Source organism: Daktulosphaira vitifoliae, unplaced genomic scaffold (assembly GCF_025091365.1).
Source record: "Daktulosphaira vitifoliae isolate Bord-2020 unplaced genomic scaffold, ASM2509136v1 Scaffold_4, whole genome shotgun sequence".
NCBI classification, from domain to species: Eukaryota; Metazoa; Arthropoda; class Insecta; order Hemiptera; family Phylloxeridae; genus Daktulosphaira; species Daktulosphaira vitifoliae.
Genome location: NW_026099575.1, coordinates 18,770,277 through 18,793,511, shown reverse-complemented (window position 1 = coordinate 18,793,511; position 23,235 = coordinate 18,770,277). Strand labels below are relative to the sequence as shown.

The 23,235-nt window shown below is 25.8% G+C and overlaps 1 protein-coding gene and 1 non-coding gene across 3 annotated transcripts in view; both read right to left on the bottom strand.

Moving 5' to 3' along the window:
* Positions 1-20,794, bottom strand: part of LOC126905140 (lachesin) — a 101,345-nt gene extending 80,551 nt beyond the window's left edge. For both annotated transcript variants that reach the window (XM_050684582.1, XM_050684586.1), the window contains exon 1: positions 20,638-20,794. The gene's annotated coding sequence lies outside the window, so the exon portion shown is untranslated. The remainder of the gene's footprint in view (positions 1-20,637) is intronic.
* Positions 20,795-22,857: 2,063 nt separating this feature from the next.
* On the bottom strand, positions 22,858-22,949 carry Trnay-gua (transfer RNA tyrosine (anticodon GUA)). The gene is given in 2 exon segments: positions 22,858-22,893; positions 22,913-22,949. It is a non-coding gene; the product is annotated as a tRNA-Tyr (tRNA).
* Positions 22,950-23,235: the final 286 nt, after the last annotated feature.

The window sequence follows — 23,235 nt, the reverse complement described above, 5'->3', positions numbered from 1 at the left end:
ATAATTTCTAAAAGTGTATTTTAAACTAATCAAAGGAACCGTAATCGTTTTCTATCATTACACATCAGAAAAGTTTCAAAATATCTCTTAGTGATATTTTACCATTATTTTTATATATTAGGTATTAAAAAAATATTAAATATCACTGTTATATATTTTGAGCCTGTTTTTACAATTTAATTATTTTGTTTGTATTTTCATCACGATCAATGATCAATGATCTATTTTGGAGAAGGTTTGAAAGAGAACACTCACGCATATAAAAGTTTTATTTGAACTTAATTTTTGAAAATGTTCCGGATTATTTGCTATATTTTAACCTATATCAAATTAAAGTTCTTGAGATGTATTACTATGTTGAAAATTTATCCCATGATTGTTGAAAAAAGTACAAATATATTAATTATTGTAAAATTTAGCAGATTCGCTTCGAAGCGATTTTTTATGATAATGACGTTAACATTGTTAGATATCATTTATACTTGTCAAAACTATGCCATGACCCTACTGTACTAGGTTTTTTAGTGTAAAAATTTCAAAAAGAGCAAAGAACATCATTAATTATCTCTTTTTTCACTGATCTTATATAAAAATTGTAAAACTCAATTAAAAATGATAAAAATGTAGTAATCTATAAGCTGTGTTCTGTGATATCTACTGGTTAGGTGAAATGGTTTAGTAATCTACCAATGGATAAATTATTAGGATCTGTCTCAAATTTATGAGTGGATGGCCACAGATATTTTTTTTTCAATAACGTTACTATTACATATAATGTTATATTAATATTATAAAAGTGTTTTTATAATATTATTCTTCAAAATTACATAGTCCCATTATTTTCTGATTAAATATATATTTTATGTTAATTGTGGTCTCTTAATTAACTTATTAATTTAAGTACATTTTTTTTATCAATATAAATAATTTTAGTTTAATAATTAGTGTATGACAAATTTTGATTCAAATACATATTATTTATATAATATTATTGCTACTGTCTTTGTCGTTCTTAAACTATTCTACAAACAAATTTAAAAAGTTAGTATTTGATAATAAGCGTTATGATTTTATTTTGTTTTGTTGCTTAAATTGTGTAGTAATAATTATTATTATATTATTATTTTTATATTATAACTATTATAATTCAACAATTATTCCTCAAACGTATATCGAGTTGAAAGAAAAAATATAAATAGATCAGTTACACCTACACAATAGTCTGTTCTCTAATTATACGATAAAAGCTATTATCAAGAATAATTGTTATTATAAAATCGTTCCGCATACAACTAAAAATTTATGATAAAAGTTTCTTGAGCGAAAACTAGATGGGTGATAACGAAATCCATGGAGTAAGATTTGGTTCGAGTAATAATATTTTTAATTAAAAGTAAATAATACTGAAAACTTGTGTTACCAGACAAATTATTGGCCATTAACGATCATAAAAAATATAACGCGAACTATTTTCTTTGTCCGTTTAGAGAAAACAGTTTCTTCTTTGAATAACTAAACCGTCCACAGAAAACATTTTTTTTCCGTTGTTAGTTAGACGTGGTCTCCTAAGAATAATATGACGCTTATTTAATAAAACAAGCAATAAGTTATTTTTTATTCTTTGACGAGAACTTTTTCCAAAGATAAAAGTATCCGAATGGTGGAGGGCTGTTCCATTATAAAGGCACGACAATAAGAACAAGTAAAACACAGCGAATTAATCGTGGAAATAACTTCATTTAACTGGAAACAAATAAAAACTGATTCTGAAATAAATTGTTTTGAATTATTATCGAGAAAATCCTATTAGAAAATAATATTTAGAAATTAAATGAAAGCCTTAAGTAAAATATTTTTAGATATATTATTTTCAAGAAACGATACCTTTAATCGCATTACCGTTAAATTATGAATGTATAAATTTTAAATGCACTACTTTGAATCTGTTAAAAAAATTATTTTAAGCTACAATTGTTATGAGATAAGAAGTCGAAAATATTATGTTATTTCAAAATAAAATTGAAATACTTCAAGCGTGCCAAGGAAACATTTAAAAAGTATTTTTGATAAAGTTAAACATTATTTGGATGTAAAATTTACAATATAATATCGGTTAAAAAATATAAAAGTAAATTACTTTGCGTCATTCCTTTTTATAATTTTTTTTTTGTGTTGTTTTTTAAGTGTAACGCGTAAATACTAAAAGTCGAATTTCATACCTTAATTACGGTTTTGAATAAAAATATGGAAAACAATAACTATTATGCGCCGAATAAGATCATATGTAGATAATAATTTCGTAGTAGTTTTTAATAGTTTTAGTGACAATAACTGTTAGTATTTATGACGAAAATAAAACGTGACCGTTGTCACAAACTTCGGATTGCGCTTATACTAGTTTTATTTTTTATTATTATGGTTTCCATACAGAGCTTTTGTAAAATTGTAAATTGAATTACTAAAAACGCGATCAAAGCAATGATGGGATATATCTTATATAAACTATTTTACAGCCAAAACAACTAAGCGCGTTCGACCCTCGTACAAAGTATACAAAACATTTCATAAACAAAAGATGGCTTATCTGACATCATTAACATTGGATGAATATCAAAAGAAACATTTTATTTAAGATAGAGAACTTTTAAGTACAATAACATGATTATTATTTGCATAATCAAATGTTGCGGCGTTCTACAGGACAATATAAACTACATTTAAAATTTTCAAAAATGCAGGTCTGAATGTTTTGTTTATTTTCCAAGAAAGTCATTACCTATCTAATGAACTTACGCATAAAAAGATTCGCGATCGTCAAGCTGAATTTAAAATCCATTATTTATTATTCGAAATACTGAATTATGACAATATAGAGAAAATAAAAATTAATATAACTTTACAAAATATGCATTAAAAAATTGTTTTAAAACTTTACTGAAATCATTGCCAATTAACTTGTGTGTTATGTATACCGAGGTAATTTATTATTGTACTGTTTTCGAAGTATTTGACTTTTTGTGGGATACCTCTAAAGGTAATATCTTTACTCACAAACGTATTCTTAAGATGGACATTATACTTATGCATAGTACTGTAATTAAATACTTATATCAACATATTAATGATACTATAAGCACTCGTAATAGGTATATGATGTACGCGTTCTACGTATTAGAAGCAATACGTCGTTTCAGACATAAGAAAACGTTTGTTTACCACTATTAATTAACATTAACCGTCTATAGGTTTTGTTTGCCCAAGTCAAACGTCAAAATCACTCGGGTCAACTGTGTACGACTAATACCCTTTTGTTACTCTCTATACTATTCGAGATTTATAAACATACCGTAACAATAATCTTCCGTCTACTCGTATAAGGTTTTGTTTTTTTGTACTAACGCCTGCGCTCAGGTTTGAAGTAATAAAATAAACGAGCCAAGTGAAAAAACCGCTCACAAATACACACTCATAAATACTTTGCCAAAACGTGTTTACGTACCTATGTACTTTGAAAATATATTACACAAGTCAGCGAGCGAATGAGGGCAGCAAACGATATAATCTTAGGGTAGGGACATCTAACCGGACGTGACGGTAGCGTTTTATTACACAGCACTGCATCACCATCGTCGCCAAGTTGTCTGTCCGGGTGTAATAATTGATTCACAGTGACATTATTGCCTCAGATAACTGACCATGAATCAGTTCCAAACACACATTTTACAGTTTTCGGTTAAACTAAGACATTTTTTATCGAAACTCGCAAAAAGAAAAAAGAAAAACTTTTATCCGAGTTCCTAGTGTTATTGTTTATTTTTTATAGATTGCCAATTTATCAGTATATTAACGAAAGAAACACACGATTAATAAATAGAATAATTGAGCAAAACAAATGATTAATTTAAAATATTGATTAAAAAACGAAATATTATAAGGAGGAATAAAAATATATTAGTAACTAAGCTTTATAGTATTTAGATAATTTTTTTTTGTTTGTTGCTGTTTTTTTTTTATGTGGGTATACTTTGACAAATTTTAAAATAACGTGATAATTATTTTACTATAATTTTTTTCTTAAAAATGTTCATTACCCAGCGAAAATACATTGACACTGCATTTATTATTGTATTAGTTAATAAAATATTATTATGATCCAGTTAATGGGGAAACTTGCCCCTGGATCACTTTAACTATGACACTAGTAGGTAAGAATGTCGTAAAGAAATCCATTTACTTATAAATTATTTAACTGTTATCGGTACACAAATCTTTTATATTGTAGTATAAAAGTTTAACTCAAAAAAATCAACAACAAAACCTACAGTGAGTGGTTTTGTGCCACCTTTGAAATATTTTATATAACTCATCGACAAAACACAAAAAATAAATTTCGTAAAACGATACTACTGCGATAACGTCTAATTAAATAATATTGAAACGAAGGGTTGAAATTTAAAACATAATGTTATTTTTTCTTTCTGTAGATTTTACATTATTAAGAATCATATGTGATTCTTTTCGTCTCCACTGGCAAACTGATGTAATCTATGCAGATTTTTCAAAGGTATTTGATAAAGTAGATCATAGACTACTGATTAAAAGTGTTGATATCCATGGTATCAGTAATTCTTTATTGTCTTTGCATTTAATCAAATTTTATCTCTAAAAACTCTTTACTGTTCCTTTGTACGTTCTATCATTGAATATGAGAGTGTTCTTTATAAATCATCGACTCCTGTCTCCAATTTCACGATTGAGCGTGTCCAAAGAAAATGTCTACGTCTATGTTCTTATAGATTTAATATTCTATGATTATGTTCCTGTCCTTATGGTATTTGGTATGCCGACTCCAACTGAACGGAGACACACTATTAGTCTTAGTTTTCTTACCGGCCTTCTTCGTGGCAACATAAATTCCCCTGAATTATTATCCCTCATTAGTAAAAACACTCCGTTAAAAATTATTCGTTCCTTTTTTTTTCTTTATTCCTCACTACTCAACATCACAATTGCTTAATTCTCCTATAATCCGGTTGATGCGTGTTGCTAATCCTGATACCACCTCTCATTATAGCTCAGAAAATTTCAATTATTTTCTTCTCATTATATGCATATTTCTATTTTGAAATAATTTGTAAATACTATTTTAATTTCATTATGTACTATGTTCAAATTTCTAAATTGGGCTTTTCCTGTTAAAATATATAATAATAATTATAATTATTGAATTGATTTAAATTCCGTTTCTTTTTACTTTAAATTATTAGATTTAATTAATACGTTAATCTACTATAATTTTTCTTTTATCAGTTATGACGTAATTTTCACTATTAAATGTAGTGATTTATATTGATTGAATATTATTTTTTAGTAAAATATTGTTCATTGAATTTGATTAATATTAAAATAATTAACATAATTTACTAAACAAAAACATATCTAAATTTTGTTTTGCACATTAATTAATATCATACCCAAGAATGTTATCAACGAGGGTCTTCTAGAAATATTTTTTTGTAGACAGCAAGGCTAGAGTAAGTTATTCAAATAGGTTTGCATGCTTTAATCGGCTAAGTCTACACTTCCTATCATTTACTTGTGCTTTCCATAATGAATGCGCGGGTGAATATAGGACATTGATATCTGGGCCTAGTTGTCAGATTGAATTGGGGGATATATTCTCTTGTATTTGGGACTTGCAGTCCAAAATTATTACTAATTTTCGTTTGATAGAAAAATTTTAAAAGTCATAAGACATTATTTTATAATTCTGGAAATAACTCTCGTGAACGCTACTGACCGTACCTGTTTGGTTAATATCTATATGAGTAATATTGCATACTATAAAATGTCTGCGTATTCTGCATAGTTACATTAACTATTAACAATTGACGACGGGGGCAAGCTAATTGTGAAAAGTAAAAAATGTAAACATAAAAAGCATCTAAACTCGTCAAATAAATAATATCCAGATGCCAGGAATTTAATTAAACTTGTTGAATTTATTGAAACGCGTATAAAAAAGGTATGTACACTGATAAGAAATACCCTCGTTAAGGGACTTTAGACCATAACATAATATACTTTGTTGCACTAAAATAGAAAAGTCTCATTAGCAATTCAGTTCTCATTGCACCAATTTTGTTAAATTAGTTATGCTAATAAACCAATTACTGAAAGTCTTCAATTATATCATTTTTCAGGCTTCCGTTATATTACTAAAATAAGTAAATCCAATACGATGTGTTTACTGTGTTATCTTCAATTTATTTTACTTATACTAAGACAATATTTTTTACTTGTTTAATTATTTTTTTTATTGAATATTAAGTAATCTATTAACTCAAACTACACCAATCGATTTATACTATAGAAGTTTTGAATTGATTTAAATATGTGCAATGGCGACTTTGTGCATAAAATTTGCAAATTGGAATTCTTTAAGTAAACACATGTTCAGTTAACATGAACTTTTATCATTTGTATTGAGTGAAAATACAAACGTATTTATCAATTACAATATTTGAGGATTTATAACATCTTACAAAAAATCATTATGTATATAATTTCTAAACATTAACGAATCATTGAATTGTAGTGTGAAGGAGTGTATGACTTATTCGGTGGTATAACATTATTCTACAAGTAAAATAAGCATTGTTTATGGCCTTTGACAAAATGTTGATCAATAAAGTCTGATATTAAAAAATACACATCATTAAGTATTGTGTTCAGGGTTTTTTTTATGAAATTACATATAAGACATTTCATGATAAAAATTCAAAATATTCTACTCCATTTTGCTATATTAAAATTTCATACCAGGAATTCATAAGGTAACGTACAATGAGTCTAACCAATGAGTTATAACTAATATTTTAGATCGGTATTGGAATAATGTGACAAATATCAATATTTAGTACCAGGAATTCATAAAGGTTAATGTATGCGATCATACGTCCGGTGTTTCTAAAAGCTCGTCGCGATTGTAATACAATCACGTTCTTAATTTAAATCTTTCTTAATTAATAGCAAAATAAAAATTTCGTACCAGGAATTCATAGGTATCTTTTATAAGGTACACATTATAGTTGTTTCCGTGAAAGACCAGGTTACTCAAGAAGGTGTCCAACGTCTCGCTAGCAGATTTCATGTGACGGCCACCAACATAATTCGATAATTCGAACTACGATTTACCGTAAGACGAATACCGATTATTCGTCTACTGTTATGAATAGACGAATATTGCCGTTCCAAATATTGTTCTCGTTTACATGTACCCGTTTAAAAAAACATGAATTCTTCTGACTAGTGTCCAAAAACCGCCAATCGACCGAAAGAGGAGGCCGAATATCAAAAACCAAATATTTTTACGAGTACATTGTTTATGAGCCAATATCAACAAATATAGAATATTCAGTGAATAAACTATAGTGGGGATATAGATAAATATTGTAACTTTCGTTTGAAACTCTGTACTATCAATGTTCAAGTCAATCTATTTTACGTTACATAATTAATTTGATTTGATTGATTGAAAAGATGTGCGCTAAATTGTTAGTTATATACATAATTATATTCAATGTAAATGATCAAATTAAGAAAAAAAGAAAAATTATTTATTTATTTTATATATTTTTCATAGTAATTTTCTTTGTGAATTCTTCAGAAAAAAATCGCCTTGAATTTATTTTGTGTTTCATTAAGTTGTCATCAAATGTAAGTTGCTTCTTGAGTCATATAAACAATGGTTACAATTTTCATACTCTCCATAGTAACCATTTAACCCTCTGCCGGTCGATCAGTTAATTACACATCCATTTATTAGGGAACGACTTGTGCATTGTTTTCCACCGTGTTTTATGGCATACTAATGTAGCTTCCATAACCCTTTTACTCCGTCACTGCCTTCTTTTTGCATCCACCTTTCCATCATTTTCGAATTTCAAAGCTTGCGTACTTATACTCGGTTCTGGGTTATTAAACAATTAACTTTCCTCTATTTTCAAGCCCTTTCTAGGTGTCTTAGATATGACACTATCATTTTCTCTTTAATCTATTGTTGACAGGCCTTAATTTGCTATCACCTCTGTAGTGAATTCTTTTGTATTATAAACAATAATAAATAAATAATTAACGTTATAAATTTATATCTACTCTATTAGTTAATTATTAGAGCAATCGTATATTATATACGATTAAGGGTTAATTTTTATGAATAATTTCGTTTTTTAACATTATTTTATAAAATAATGATTTAAATAAATTATTATTTCTTATTAAATTGTATTATTTACATAAATAATTTATGTTAGTCGATTTCTAGACTTGATCAAATTTTAAATATCTCTATTATTTTATTTAAACTTATGGTTTATAAAATACTTCGATGTAAGGAAATCACTTTAAATCTATTGTAAGTTAATTTAAAGTACAATCAAGATTAAAAAAAAAACGAAGCATTTATAAAATGGCTACGTCGATAAAAGTAAGGGGAGTGATTGAGTTGAATGAGATAGAATGAAATCTAACCTAATACAAAAACAAATTTAAACGTGAACTCATCCGTTTAACTACGCTGCCAAGAAAAAAAATAGGAATATCATATACAAGCGAACCGTATTTCATCTATTGTAAGTGAACATAATGAGACGAGAAGCATTCCATTTTAAAATGACGACGCGTCGACGACTGCTAAATGATACCGGGGTAGTTTTTTTTTAATTTAATTAAAGGATGAAGAATTGAAAGTGCGAAAAAAATAATGTGTAATGCGGCAAGCACATGACAAAAACAAAACTGTCGTGACAATGAACGTGGAAGACATTAGTTAGTAACTGTCAATTATTGTCGGTCGACGTGCCTCGAATATAGGAAAGTCCCTGACGGGTTTAATGTCACTACTCTTACCGAACAGCGACTTCTATAGGTCACGGAAGGCGCCTTCTAGAAATGTCAACGGCATTAATCTACCACACCTTAGCACTCATGGGTACTATAATTTTTATGAGCCGAACAATTATATTTATGATAAAATTTAATATAAATAATATTTTGAAATATCACTGAATTCAAAATTCGACAATTTTTATTTAAATAAATAATGATTTTATAAAATTTTTTACCTTAAAAAAATTACTAAAAGTTTTGGTTATTTTCCGAGAAAATATTTTATTAGAAAGGACGAACATTTGCATTTGAATTTGTATGAAATAATAAAACTATAACTTAATAAAAAAGGATGTAATCAACGATGTGAGGTAACTATGAAAGTATTTTTCCAACGCCATTATCATAATATTAAACAATATAATAAATAACCCCCAAAAGAATCACTATATTTTTTTAATAAATCAATTGTCCATTCAATTGAGAGATGAAAATTAGACGTTTTTATCAAACTGTCAGGGTTTGATTATGGGTTATTTGTATTTTTAAAAATCGTGTACAGCGATGGATGAAACAATGAATGGAAAATTATTTATATTATAGTGGTAGTATTTTTTTCATTTAAGTGTTAGGAGGTTAGTTATATATAAAACAAAGTGGATTTTCACGAGATAACTCAAAATCCGAATGAACCATTTTGATATTTTGGGAAAGCCAGAGCAGAGAGATCGCACAAATGAGTCCATTATTTCAAAGCTCACTGCCGATGGCAGTTTTGCTATTTCCATGCCCGCCCTCTAAACCCAGTGAGCCGTCAATCCGCCGAACCGTTTCAATGATTTAATTATGAACACTTATTAAACTACTTAATTCACCCTGATTTCGAAAATGACACACGGCCTTCTATACATCACCTTCCTTTCCCGATTATTTACCCTATTTGTCCGATCTGTTAAAAAATATAAGCCATCAGTGCATCTGACATATTTTTACCTTCTGTAAAGATTAATAAATTTGTTAGCACTTCTTAAATTTTTCTAAATAATAAAACTAAATACCTAACATGCAAAATAAAATTTTACTATTATAATTATGAAAATATTTGAGAGATTATGATTTCTTACAAATATAATAAATTTGTATTCAAATAACAAATGATTTTTTAAAATAACTCATTATGAGTTGTTATCTAAAAATAAATATAAATATTGATTTATCAGTCGTTCTATTTAAGCGTTTAATGATATTAGGATTTTTTACAGTGATAAATATTATCCATATAAATTTACTTGTCATAATTAATATTACTTTTCTAAATAAATAATAGATTGCTTATCAGCACTCAATCATCGAAATGGTGTATTATTATTACATTCAGACAACAGAGGTAGAAGATTTGAGGTGGTGTCGTTACTGATGGTAAAATGTGATGAAAGAGCTCATCAAAGGTTTCCATGTTATAAAATGGTATAAAAACACTCTTCAGTATGTCGTCATTTGCATGGTGTCAATCTAAAATGGAGAATTTTTCAGAGAGAGGATGAGTAGGAACGAAAAAACCTACCACAAAATGGGGGTTTTGATAGAAAAAACCGTTGACGACGATGATTGATGAATACGATAAACTATTGTACATGTAGGTGTATATGCGGAGAATATTTTTACTAATCCGGCTGGATTACACACAACTAGAGTAGTATGTGATTCGATTCGTTTGTGCGTAGGCAAAGGGGATCTTACTGGCATCCATTACTTATTGCTTTACCTTCTCCGTCTTTGCACTACTTACACAATACTACGAAAATGCGGAGTAACGCGAGTTCAAGAAAGTACAAAAATTTTTCGGTCTGTAGACATGTATACAACTCACGTCATGCACCTGTCAAGGCATACGACGAGACTCTGCAGATCGACTATCCTCTCTGCTAGAACTTTCGCTTGGGCGAATAATAATAATAATAATTAACACCAATATTCAACCACCATTCGTCTTAAGTAAATACATCGTTATCGTAATATATTTTTAAGAAATAGATTCATTGTATTGTTTTCCGTATAGCTTGCAAACAGACAATTCAATACAGGTTATGTAATTAATAAGAATGCTTTTGAATGTTCTATTGTTTTTAACAAGTATGTACAGTTGTATTTGAAACTTATTTGATCCTGTCAACAATAAGGATGAGTGAGCGTTTTCCACCCAATGAGTAAAGATGCTCACATTGATATGTAGCTATTGAATTTTATAATCCTGTGGAAGTTTCTTCATTTTCTTCTTTTTCCTCGCCTTAAAAAGAAGAATAATAACCCCATCGAAATTTATCAGATAAATTTTTTTCACACTTAATTATTAATATTATACATGAGGATTAATTTTTAAAAAACTGTAATATTTATAAAGTTACTTACTTCAATTAATTTATAAACTATTACCCTCTAAATATAAATACTTTAAATTATCCTCTGAGATTAAATATTCATAAACTTGGTTATAAAATTATATGCACTCGAATGCAAGACCGTGATAATAGGACTATCACTAAGAATTTACTATTATTTATTGGTGTTCATATTATTTTTTTGAATAGCATTTACATATATAACAAAAATAATTCCATCAATTTTGTATAATTATTTTCTGATAAATACTAAAAAATTAATTCCACCTGATCCCTTAATATTTGATAGAAAATTAGTAGATATTGATAATAGAAACATCTCTCTTTTATTTAAGATGAATATCAATATTTAATTCCAATTGGTATAATTTTTATTGCAAATTTTCCTTAGGTGGGTGCTATACCTTTCAAATAACTGTGCACTACACAATATGTTTTATTGATATTTCTAAAATTTTCTTTATCATTTTTAAAGTTAAAAATTAAAATATTTCTGTGATATTTAAAATGAAGATCCAATAATAAAAAAAAAATCAAATATAAAATCAAAACTCTACTTTTAAAAAAAATAATGAGACGCAACTTTTGCTATATTGTTGTTAACAATCCTAATTACAGCGAGAAAACGTCATTATGTTATTTTGAATGCAAATTAAATGGAAAGAAAAAGTAAAACCACGATCACCATCTAGAGTTTCATTTAAATTAGGATGTTCTCTTTCAACTTGAAAGTTTTCTCGTTATAATTTATGAAAATTATTAAAGAAAAATACGGTAATTAAATGAATAGTATAAAAATATATACTTTCAGGTCAAAAATAATGCTAAAAAAATAATGTATTATATTTATAAATGTCGTATCATGGATGTTTTAAGTAGATAATATGTGGAAATTGCATCAAGTTGATTATTCACTTAAGTGAAAAAACTTTTTTTTTTTTACTTCATGATAAATATGGAAATTGTAAGATATCTGCTCATATTTTAAATATGAACTTTTATTTGAATACAAATTAACTGGACCGTATTTTTATTTTATTCGAAAGCTTAAACTTGCAGTAAGTATTGCAAATTATTATGATAAATATTCATATAATGGAAAACATTGTTGAAATTATTATAATACCGTCGTCATTTAATTGCATTAATTAATATTATAAACTTTACGAAATTAAGTTATATACTTGTATATATTATAACTGTTCGAGAAACTCTGTGTATCATTTAATCTGTAAACATGATTTAATAACAATAATTATAGACACTCATTATGAGTTCAATTAAATAATATACGTTAAAATAATACAAGTTCGTTTCATTTATAATTTCTTAAAATTTCAGGCTGTGTTAAATTTTTTATCTACCATTTATGAACTAGTGTAAGTAACAATATTTGCCAATAAATTAATAGTTGAGTTCATTTTACTTGAAAAATGTTAACATAGACCACATAATAGAATAGTTTATGTTATACATTTTATTGTGTTAAATTGCATGATATAGCCAATGGAGATAAAAAATATTCTATACATATATAAGTAAAAAAACACTCAAGACATTATCTATAACTATATTGACACTATTATTTTACTATTAAAATCCTTCAGGTAACAATGTAGAGAATAACCCCAGATCGGCTGCAACGAGTGTTACGGAAAAAAAGATAAGTATAATAAAATTATAAGAAAACAATCGGCGGACAATATTCTCATAGAGCTAAAATTGTTTTAAAGTTTTAATTGCGAAAGTTTTAATTACGTCAAGACTTAAAAGACCAGATGAACGGTGTGATGACGACAGTCATTTTTCGGGGAGCTTTAAGTAACACTGGCGAATGTCACCCACTACGGTACTGTTCCGGCGAAATTAATTTTAATTACCGTCCGTTGCGTTTGTTTTACGATGAGAACTATGAGAATGTTGTAAATATTTTTCTGACTGTTTATAAATTTACCGGAAATTTTAATTTAAATGCACTTTGCATATCTCTAACTAGTCGTTTATCAAAGCAGTATTTTGTAACTTGATCATTTTTGGAAAATTACACTATGATGATGAATAATTTTTTAGTAATTATGTAACTTAATAAAAAAAAAAAATCAATTAGAATAATCAGTGGTGTATAAATAGTTTATAATGAAAAAACTTAATCTTGTATGTTAACTGTAATGTAAATTTTTGATGAATAAAAATTTTTTCGATCAAAGTTTTACGGTTATGCAAGAGATGAAAAAAATATCTCATCATGAAGGCACTGGATAGACGTATTAAGTTTAAAAAACTTAAAAATAAATCCAATTTGTAAGTTATAATAACTTAATCAAAATGCACACGAAAATTATCGTCAATATCTTAACTGAGACTCATATTCGTTTTACAATAATGTGATCGAGCTGATTGCTTATTAGTGTGAATTATTAATAGTAGTAGTGGTGCGAGCAATAGTTATACAATTTTAACTAGTTGAAATTATATTTAAGTTTTTTTAATGAAATATAATGTCTATAGCTTTAGTATATATTTACATTTTATTATAGAAAATGTTTGTAATTTGTTTTTTTCTTGAAAAATAAAAAAAAAAGTTATTATACATAGCTGAATATTAATACTAATTTTTATTGACGTTTCTTACTTCTGACAAAACGTTTATGATAGTGTGTCTGGGTATATTGATAGATTTGCCAACACATTTTATAAAATCTAGTCATGTATTTTTCTCTTTTTGTTACAGACATGGAAAACAGTAGATATATAGTATAACGGAAACAAAAAACAAGAGAAATTCGTATCACATAACTTTTCTTAACCAGACACTTCACTCACGAGTTCCAAGAGATGTTTTTCAAATAGCGCAAACTTTAGTAACACTATGAAGACTTTTTCGCACTTTTGGGTTGATAACATTGGTACATTTTTTTGGGTTGACATAAATTCGTATGTGCTTTAATAGTTTGCTTTACAGACAAAATCCAAAGCAAAGGAAATTTGGAAGGGGGTGCAGGCAACAAAAGAAAAAACACGAATGAAGTATTTTTTTTCCGATTATGTGAAAACGAGGGTCGTGCCTGTCGCGTTTTCCCGTACGTGAGACGCATACCAAAACATCGGGTGCTACAGAACATTTTGTTTTCTGTTTTCATCAATACACTCATATACAGCCACCTTCATCATCCACCGACTAATGTTAACCGCTACTAGAACGATTCCTATCTGTTAAAACCAAAAACATTCATCATATTCTTGGAAGACGTTTAGCAAAAGGATCAGAGAGACATCGAAGGAACGTTCACATATATTATTATTATAATGCTTGCAAAACTAAGTAGAAAAAGATATATACGTCTAGAAAATATTCAAAAAAATCTCAATCATTCAAAATACATAAATAAAATTATTAGTTGAACAGGTAGAAATATAAAAAAACACTGTGTGTTACAAGTACACGCGAAACTTCTTTCAGTCATTTGACTAGTAGAATATTAATTTTATATTTAAATAAAATAAAAAAATACACTTAAAACTTATATTGTCAATTGAAATTAATTTGATTTATTATTAATTTTCTCATCACAAAAGATATAATAGACTTATGATAACTAAAATAATTAATGTAAGTTTTTGATTAGAAGTTATTAAAATATCCTGTAAAAATTGCATCTATAGTGATTTTTGTAATTTTTTTATGCATAATCAAAATTATTTGAAATTAAATTATTCAATACATTTAAAATTATTTTTCGAAAATACAGTGTTAAATTATATTATAAAATTATATTTATTACTTATTATTATTATTATTATTATTTAATAAAAAAAGAATATATAGAGGTTATTTAGTTTTATTTACACTAATATATGTATAATTAATTAAAGTTATAGCTATTAAATTTAATTAATATTAATATTAAGATAAAAATAAATATTACCTAAATTAATTTTTATTAATAAGAATATTCATTTTTATATAAATTATAATACAAATAAATATATTTAGTATTTATAATAACAGCGTATACTTATTTATTATATTTTTAATTACAAAATATTTTAATAGCTAAATAATTAGTGTTTTTTAATTACTATAATTGTAAAAATAAATAGATTTGATTAAAAATAAAAATATAAAATATATTTAGCACTTTATTTTCAAAAATTTAATTGTTGTTTATAATATGCATTCATTTATTTAATTTAAAATATATGTAACCGTATATATATTTTTTAATTTGTGTTATTATATTATTGGTATAATTTAAAATTAAAAATCAAGTTTTATGAATTGAAGTTCAAGATATTTGTTAATATTAATACAATAAATTGCTAACAACAATCATGGAATGTAAACTTTTATTGAACGCACACATTTATCAAACGTACACGTTTTTTGAGTTTATATATTCATCGAACAACAAAATTTTGATCGTTTACCTAGTAAAACAATTAAATCCGTTCGTGACGGCTATGATGCATGATAATCTTTTATTTTCAGATACTCTGTAAAGAAGTTTCACTTCAAAAAATTTTTCTCAGAGTTCATTTGAACCTTAATGGTCAAAATTTGGATTGAAATTTATTTTTTAAGAAGTTTATATTTTGGAGAAAAAATCATTTATTTTTCTTGTTATAATAAAGTATACATATACAAGTAGACACTGTTTTTGTGGATATTACTATTAAAAATTATAAAAATATATTTTATCCATTTATTTAATTTATAAATATATTTTCTATATGAAAATTAATTTATGTTAATTGTTTTCCTATAAGTATTGAAAATGTGGTTGTAATTAAGCTTTAATAATAAAACAGTAGGCGTAAACTTAAATTTCTAAAAATGTATTTAATTGAACATATTTTTATTTATGGAACCCATATTTTATTTATAGTAAAGACAAGAGAGGTAGGTAACACAGATTTGCATGGTCAAACGAAATTTGCTGTGTCGAACCGTCAAACTTCGTAATTTATCTAAGAAGTCAAACTTTTTTCTCAACAAAATGCTTTGTTTTGAGTAAGATAACAAAAAACACTACCGCAGTTATTCTGGTTATACGGTGTTTTATTAGTGGGAACAAAGCATATCAATTGTTAAGATATATATTTGTATTAAGAAAAGGAATTATTTGCCTAAGGTTGTACAAGTTTTTTTTTTGAGTTGTATCCTTTTCTTTTTATAATTAACTATAAGATCATATTTTTTATGTTTTTTTTTTTTATAATGAAGACAGCCATTAAATTAAGTAAAAATACAAATTATATAAGGCGAAATTTAATGAATTGTCTACTAGATCTTAAATGTTTGAAATTCTTCATTATTCTGAACACATTTTTACTTACTATCAGGCAAACAAACATATTTTTTTTTGAAAAAATAGTTTTTCATAACTAACAATTTTTATTAGAATCTAATGATAAAAAAAAAATTTTTTATTTTTCCGTAGACCTATTAGTGTATGGATTCCTGTATATTACATGTATAACGCCACTAATAATTTAAAATATGCTATTTAGAAATTTCTAATGCTTTTGTGTTTGAGTAATTATTTTAATGACATGTTTATTTTTAGGCACTGTTGTCTAACCTTGACTGGTCTAACTCTTTGATTTGAATTAAAATTCGTATCCCCTTTTAAAATTGTATCAGTAAACTTTATTTCTTGCATTATCCAAAAGTATAATATATATTGTATAATATTAGTTTAAATTAGACTCAAAAAAATAAAATTTAAAAGTTTTAAACTCATATCGAGCTTGTTTTTAATACGCTTATATGTTTCACCTGAATGTATGTTTATTTGTTTGTATGTTTGTTTGTAACTGTCCACGCGCCACGTGTTATTCTCGCGTATCCCGTCGTCTATGGCCTTGAGAATAGACTGTCGTAACGCATTCACCCCACCACGATCACCACACGACAGCAACACTATTCCTGTATAGTTTTTGGTTTTCGTACCCGTACATGGGTGCGTATCATCAATATTATGTATATACAGAGTGTTCAGTAAGTTAGGAAACGGGTTTCTATTGTTCTCATTGTTTGTAACAATGAGAACAATAGAAACCCGTTTCCTTACTTACTGAACACCCTGTATATAATATTGATGATTTATATATAAATAGAAACATTTTATTGTTTATTATTAGCTATAAACATTTAAAGATTCAAATTTTTTTGTGTTATTGTACATGTATAATACATAAGGGATTACTAATACAGGTAGCTAATTGGTTTTTATGACGATATTAGCAGGTATATAGTCTTTATTATCAATGGTAGTAAGACACGTTGTTGTGAGTTTATAAATACACTAACTGGCAATACTAAGAAAAGCTAATAATATCGAACTAAAAATTTAAAAATAATTTTTAGTTCGATGTTTTTTAAAAGCGTGTTTTTTTAGTTTTTTAAAACTATATTTATTTATGTATTTGTGTGAGCACTTCTAATTTAGATCATTTTGTAACAAAATTGTTTGTTTGTAAAATAATTTTAAGAATAAAATACTGAAATAAACAAAATTTAATTTTATTAAAAATAATTTAACAAGAATGAGTAAAAAATATTATACACAGTTGAAATATTAGGAGTTTTTTTTTTAAAGGATGAAATTTGAGAGCATTGAACGCTTTTTCTACATAAAATTTATACTGACATTTAAAAAAAAAAAAGTAGCACAGTTTGGACGTGATATAGATGACACAAGTATAGATGATATCTGACAGTCATTAAAATTACCATCATAAAATACGCTTCAATGCTATCTATAATAGTGATTAATTTTAAGAAATTGGTGATTATTCCAAAAACAACATCAACTCCTAGTTTTTCGACTATACCCTGATTACTAGTTCTTTAATTTAAAAGTATAATACATCAATAAAATAAATTTAGCATGAAATTAATATTAATTTAAGTTAGTTCAAAATGTCTTGACTTTAAAAGTTCTTGACTTTATAAAAACAAACATTTTAAATAAGTTTAACTATATATTAATTATAAGTTTAATTTATATAACTCTTATCTATATATGCGACCACATTACTGTGGTCTCTACTTGTATCGCCTAGTTGAAAATAATAATTTAAATTGAGAAAAAAATGTGCACAAAGAATTCAAATTAGATTTTTTTTAGCGAAGGATTATGGTACTACAATCTCTTCTCGTGAATACAGAAAACGTACAATATTAAAAAAAAATTATTTTAATAACATTTTAAAAATATTATAAAATCAAAATAAATATATTTGAAAATAAAATTGGAGGGATTGATCTCTTAATCACTTTTTGCTTATTAGGCCAATGCAGTTACATTACCTTATATAATACACTACTTTCATTTACAAATAAGTTTTTTTACAAAAATGTATTAAATTTTGCAATTTTTACACTTAAACATACTTTTATTTAACTTTAATGTCCGTTTTTACTAAAAGTGAAGTTATTATATATATAATTGTATATGTTATATAATTATATTATATGAGGGTTTTCAATGAGTGAGGAAACGAATTTCTTGTTCTTATTTTTTATAACAATTGATCTGTTTCCTTACTTACTGAATAACCCTGTATAAATGGAAATGGTTCGATTAAAAAAAAGGAATCAGATGAAAGAGATATACAAAAATTAATTTTAAAAAAAATTGTATTAATCCATATATTTTTTAAAAAGTTATAGCATTATAAAATTATGAATTTTTCATAAAAATAGCTTATTTTTGATTACGGTAGTCATTTATATCATGAAGACAATTACAGAGGTCAATTTTTTTTTTTAATTAAATTATATTACATAAGCTTTAATTAAGGATTTATATATACATATACAAGTTTTTATTTACTATCGGAATATTGTTAAAAGTTAAGTTGAAAAAGTTAATATTTTTATGAAAAAATTACCATTTTTTAATTTCCCCTATGGGAAGATAAGAGTTAAATTTTCAAAAAAATATACAAATGATAGGTTCATTTTTCAAAAAGTTACTACAACTTTAATTAAAAAAGTTTAAAAAATGTTGATAATTACCGATTTTTATAATTGCACTTTTTTGAGGTTTTTCCTCAACTACAGGAAACAGACATTTTTTCAATTTGTTAGGATAATTTCTTTGATTATATACGATTTTTAATCTTTTGACGTATTGTTTATCGAAATCGGTCTAATGAGAGTTTATAATAAGTGGTAATAGACACAAAAAAAAATACAACATAGTAAAATTAATACTTTCTCAGCTTCTTATCGAAGCCTAAAATCAAGTTTATAATTGAGTAAAATATCACATTACTTTTTATCTTTGCAAATTTTCATCAATTTTAACGTTTAAAAACTATTTTTTATGTCATAGTGATATGTGGAGTATACATAATTTATACTGAAAGTTTAAACTTTCTATTGCATAATATTTGAAACCTTTTCGTTAAAAAAAAGAAGTTTCTCAAAAATTATTCACATTAATGGATATTGTATACTAGCTTTTTGGCTTACCTCCAAAATAACTATTCAAATTAAATGTTAGCATTGATGATTTATTTGCACAACTACTACTTATTATTTTCAAAGTTTAAAGAAATATTTAACATAAACAAAACCGACAAATAACAGTTAAATTGTAAATGATTATGCTTAATTAATTATTAATTTCATTATAGTATATACAATGTTAAATAGTAAACATCTGTTTTTTTTTTTAAATATTCAAGATTAGGTTCTCAGTAGATTTTATTTTAGTGCTAATGAGAATCAAAACTATAACTGTTGTTTAAAATTCTTGAAAGTTATAAAAAAAACTACTTATTTTACTTTAAATTTATATTTTTTAATTAAAACATTTTAAGTTGTTTATTCTTTGTTATATTTAAAAAAAAACTGTAAAAGAAAAACTTTTTAGTTTTATAATTACTCCAATTAAACAATAATCCAACCAGAATTAAATTTTAAAATAATAAAAAAATATATTTTTTTTATTAATAATATTAAAATAATACTGTTTATTTATAACAACTAATAATAATTTTTCAACTAGTATGAAGTACAAACTTATATTTAATAAGTTAATATTAGATGAGTACTTATTGATATAAAGTAAAACGGTCAAATCCAATCAATTAAATATTTATATTCACCATAAGATTAAATATACTAATCTTACTAATCACATTTTTAATTGTGTTAGTAAGAACATAGGTTTCATTAATCATTCTGAAAAACAATTTTCAACAAATATTTTAAATTGTAAAAAACCATTAAATTTGTATGTTTAAAAAAATGTTTCTTATATTTTAACTGGTTGTTTGAATAGTGATATAATTATGTCACTATATTATATTATTATAAAATTTCGTTACTCACCTAAGGGTGTATCGTGTGTGTATATATGTAAAAAATAATCAAAAACAATTTAATATATATTCGGAATTGCTTTTAAACAATTTGGCGAGACGATGCGATACGACCGACTTATCAACAGGGTACAAGATTAACGTAGTTGTGAAGGACACGATTCCGAGACAAGTACTAACGTTAAAAGCCGGCTCGCGAAAACCACGTGCTTCCGATACTTGCGAATGCGCGCCAAACGTAAGGGTATCGTCGGGGGGTCTCCCAACCCCCTTTTAAGGATCACCACCCGCCCCCGCGTTGCCCTCATTGGTCCATTAACGATACCGGGCGTCGAGGTTTTCTCAAGCATGTAACTACCTTCCCCTCCTCCGTCCAATCTTCGTATTCCCAAATGTAAGTTTGTTTTGATTTTTCTAAGAAACATAATAATATTAATAACTCAAATAGTTTAAATATAATATATTCGATTAATCAATTAAAAGTTTAAAAACAAAATGTTTTTGAAATAATATTACCCATATAATAGTAAATAGTTTAAACAGAAAGACAAATTTAATTTTAGTTTAAAAACAAAATCTTTTCAATTTTTTATTTTTTATTGGGTTAGCTATAAAAATAATTTGATAAGAATAATAAGCTAAGATACAAAAACAAATAGTTGGTATTAATGATAAAAAATGATTTGTTCAAAGTAACTGTTCAAAACTTTTTCTACATAATTAAAAAAAGTGTTGATTTGTTATTATTTGCTTTTCTTATCAAATAAAGGCTTAATTTACATACATTTCATATGAGTGGTATTACTCGATTATAATAGAAGTATTAATTGAAGAAATTGTGCTTTGAAATTACTAGCAAGCATTATTACGTAAAAAAGAATCTGAAAGAAAAATACAAATGATAATAAACTACTTTTTTTAGATAGTACATTAATGTTTATATACAAAAATAAACAACGAACAATACAATTACAACAAAAAGACTTATAATGCTTCTACAGTTTTTATACATTTCTTGACCACTAAAATAAAAGGTACAAAATCTTTTAAATATCATAATAGTTATTTCAGATATATACCAAAAAGTAAAATACATAACTATTAAAAAAAATTCTGATCAATAATAACTTTTAAAATAAAAAATATTAAAAATCAAATTTTATAAACTCATATCTTTATATTTATTAAATAAAAATTAATATTCGTAAGTCTGTGTGAATCTTGTGTTCTACAAATATTTGTACATTAAATTCTCATATTTCTAAAATAATTTGTTTGTAAGATAAAATTTCATAAAAACGGATCATAAATTTAACATAGTATCATTTTTTTTACGAATTTGAGCTATAGGTAGACATTGGAGGTAAAGCATATATTAGGGCTCATGAGTAACATATAAAGGTTTTAACTATAAGTATTTAATTTTTTAGTTGATTATTATAACTAAAATTACTTATATTGCTTAGACAGTTTTTATTTTTCCGTTTTATTATTGAATCACTAAAATACTTTGTTTAAAGCTTAAAAAATTCATAAATATAAAATGTAACTACAAATTTTTTTTATTTTACTTAGAATTTTTCATTTACACTCGAAATGTATCTCTAACGTTAGAAAAAACTTAATTTTTTTGATTTCATAAAATCATTTGTGTTTTATTGTAACAAGTTCACAAAACCTCTAAGGGTTTTACAAACCTATTTTATAAAAAAATAAATATTTATTTTGAAATGTTTTGTGTCTTTGCTTCATTGTACAGCACTAGCTCTTGCGAACAAATTAAAACAAGTAAAGCGAGTCCAGCGACCCAGAATTATAATTGAAATGGTGTAGTAAAAATATTTCATTACAATGCAATAATTAAATTCACGGCGAAAAATAATACTTTAATTTAAAAATGAAATAACACTCAAAAGTTTTTCAAATACTTATTACACGAATTTAAAGTTTCTTGTTATTTACGGCGTCATTAGATTATAATATTTTTAATTTAAAATATTATTTTACAGCGATTATTCTAAGCATTTTTTTTTGTTAAATATAAATAGTGACTTTTTTAAAAAATATTATTGATATTTTAATAACAATTTAGTTTTCAATAAAAAAAAATCGAGAACTATAATTGATTCTTCATGTTATTCATTTTTTAATGTACATTTATGACCTCCAAAATTGTCAATACATTCTTGTAACTAATTAATGGTTTATTTTGTTAATCAGCAAAAATTTTTCCTTCGAACCGGATTTGAACCAGTGACCTATGGATTACTGTGATGTAAATGCCGCTACAGTCCACCGCTCTACCAACTGAGCTATCGAAGGATGTGTAAAAAATGATTAAATAAATTTATTTAAGCTGAATGTTGTTATGTACAAGTTGTTTACTTTTACTAAATCAAACAAAATTTAAAAATAGAGTAGCAATTATACAAGTATAACAAACTGGTTACGTATGACAACTAATATGTGTTGTTTGACGTCACCTCAATTAACTTCTGGTTAATTTATTATAGATTTATTTCACTAACTCCATCTATCATTAGGTATTTTAACTGTGTTAATTATACAGAAAAATATATAAATATTGATCACAGTTCTTTATCTTATA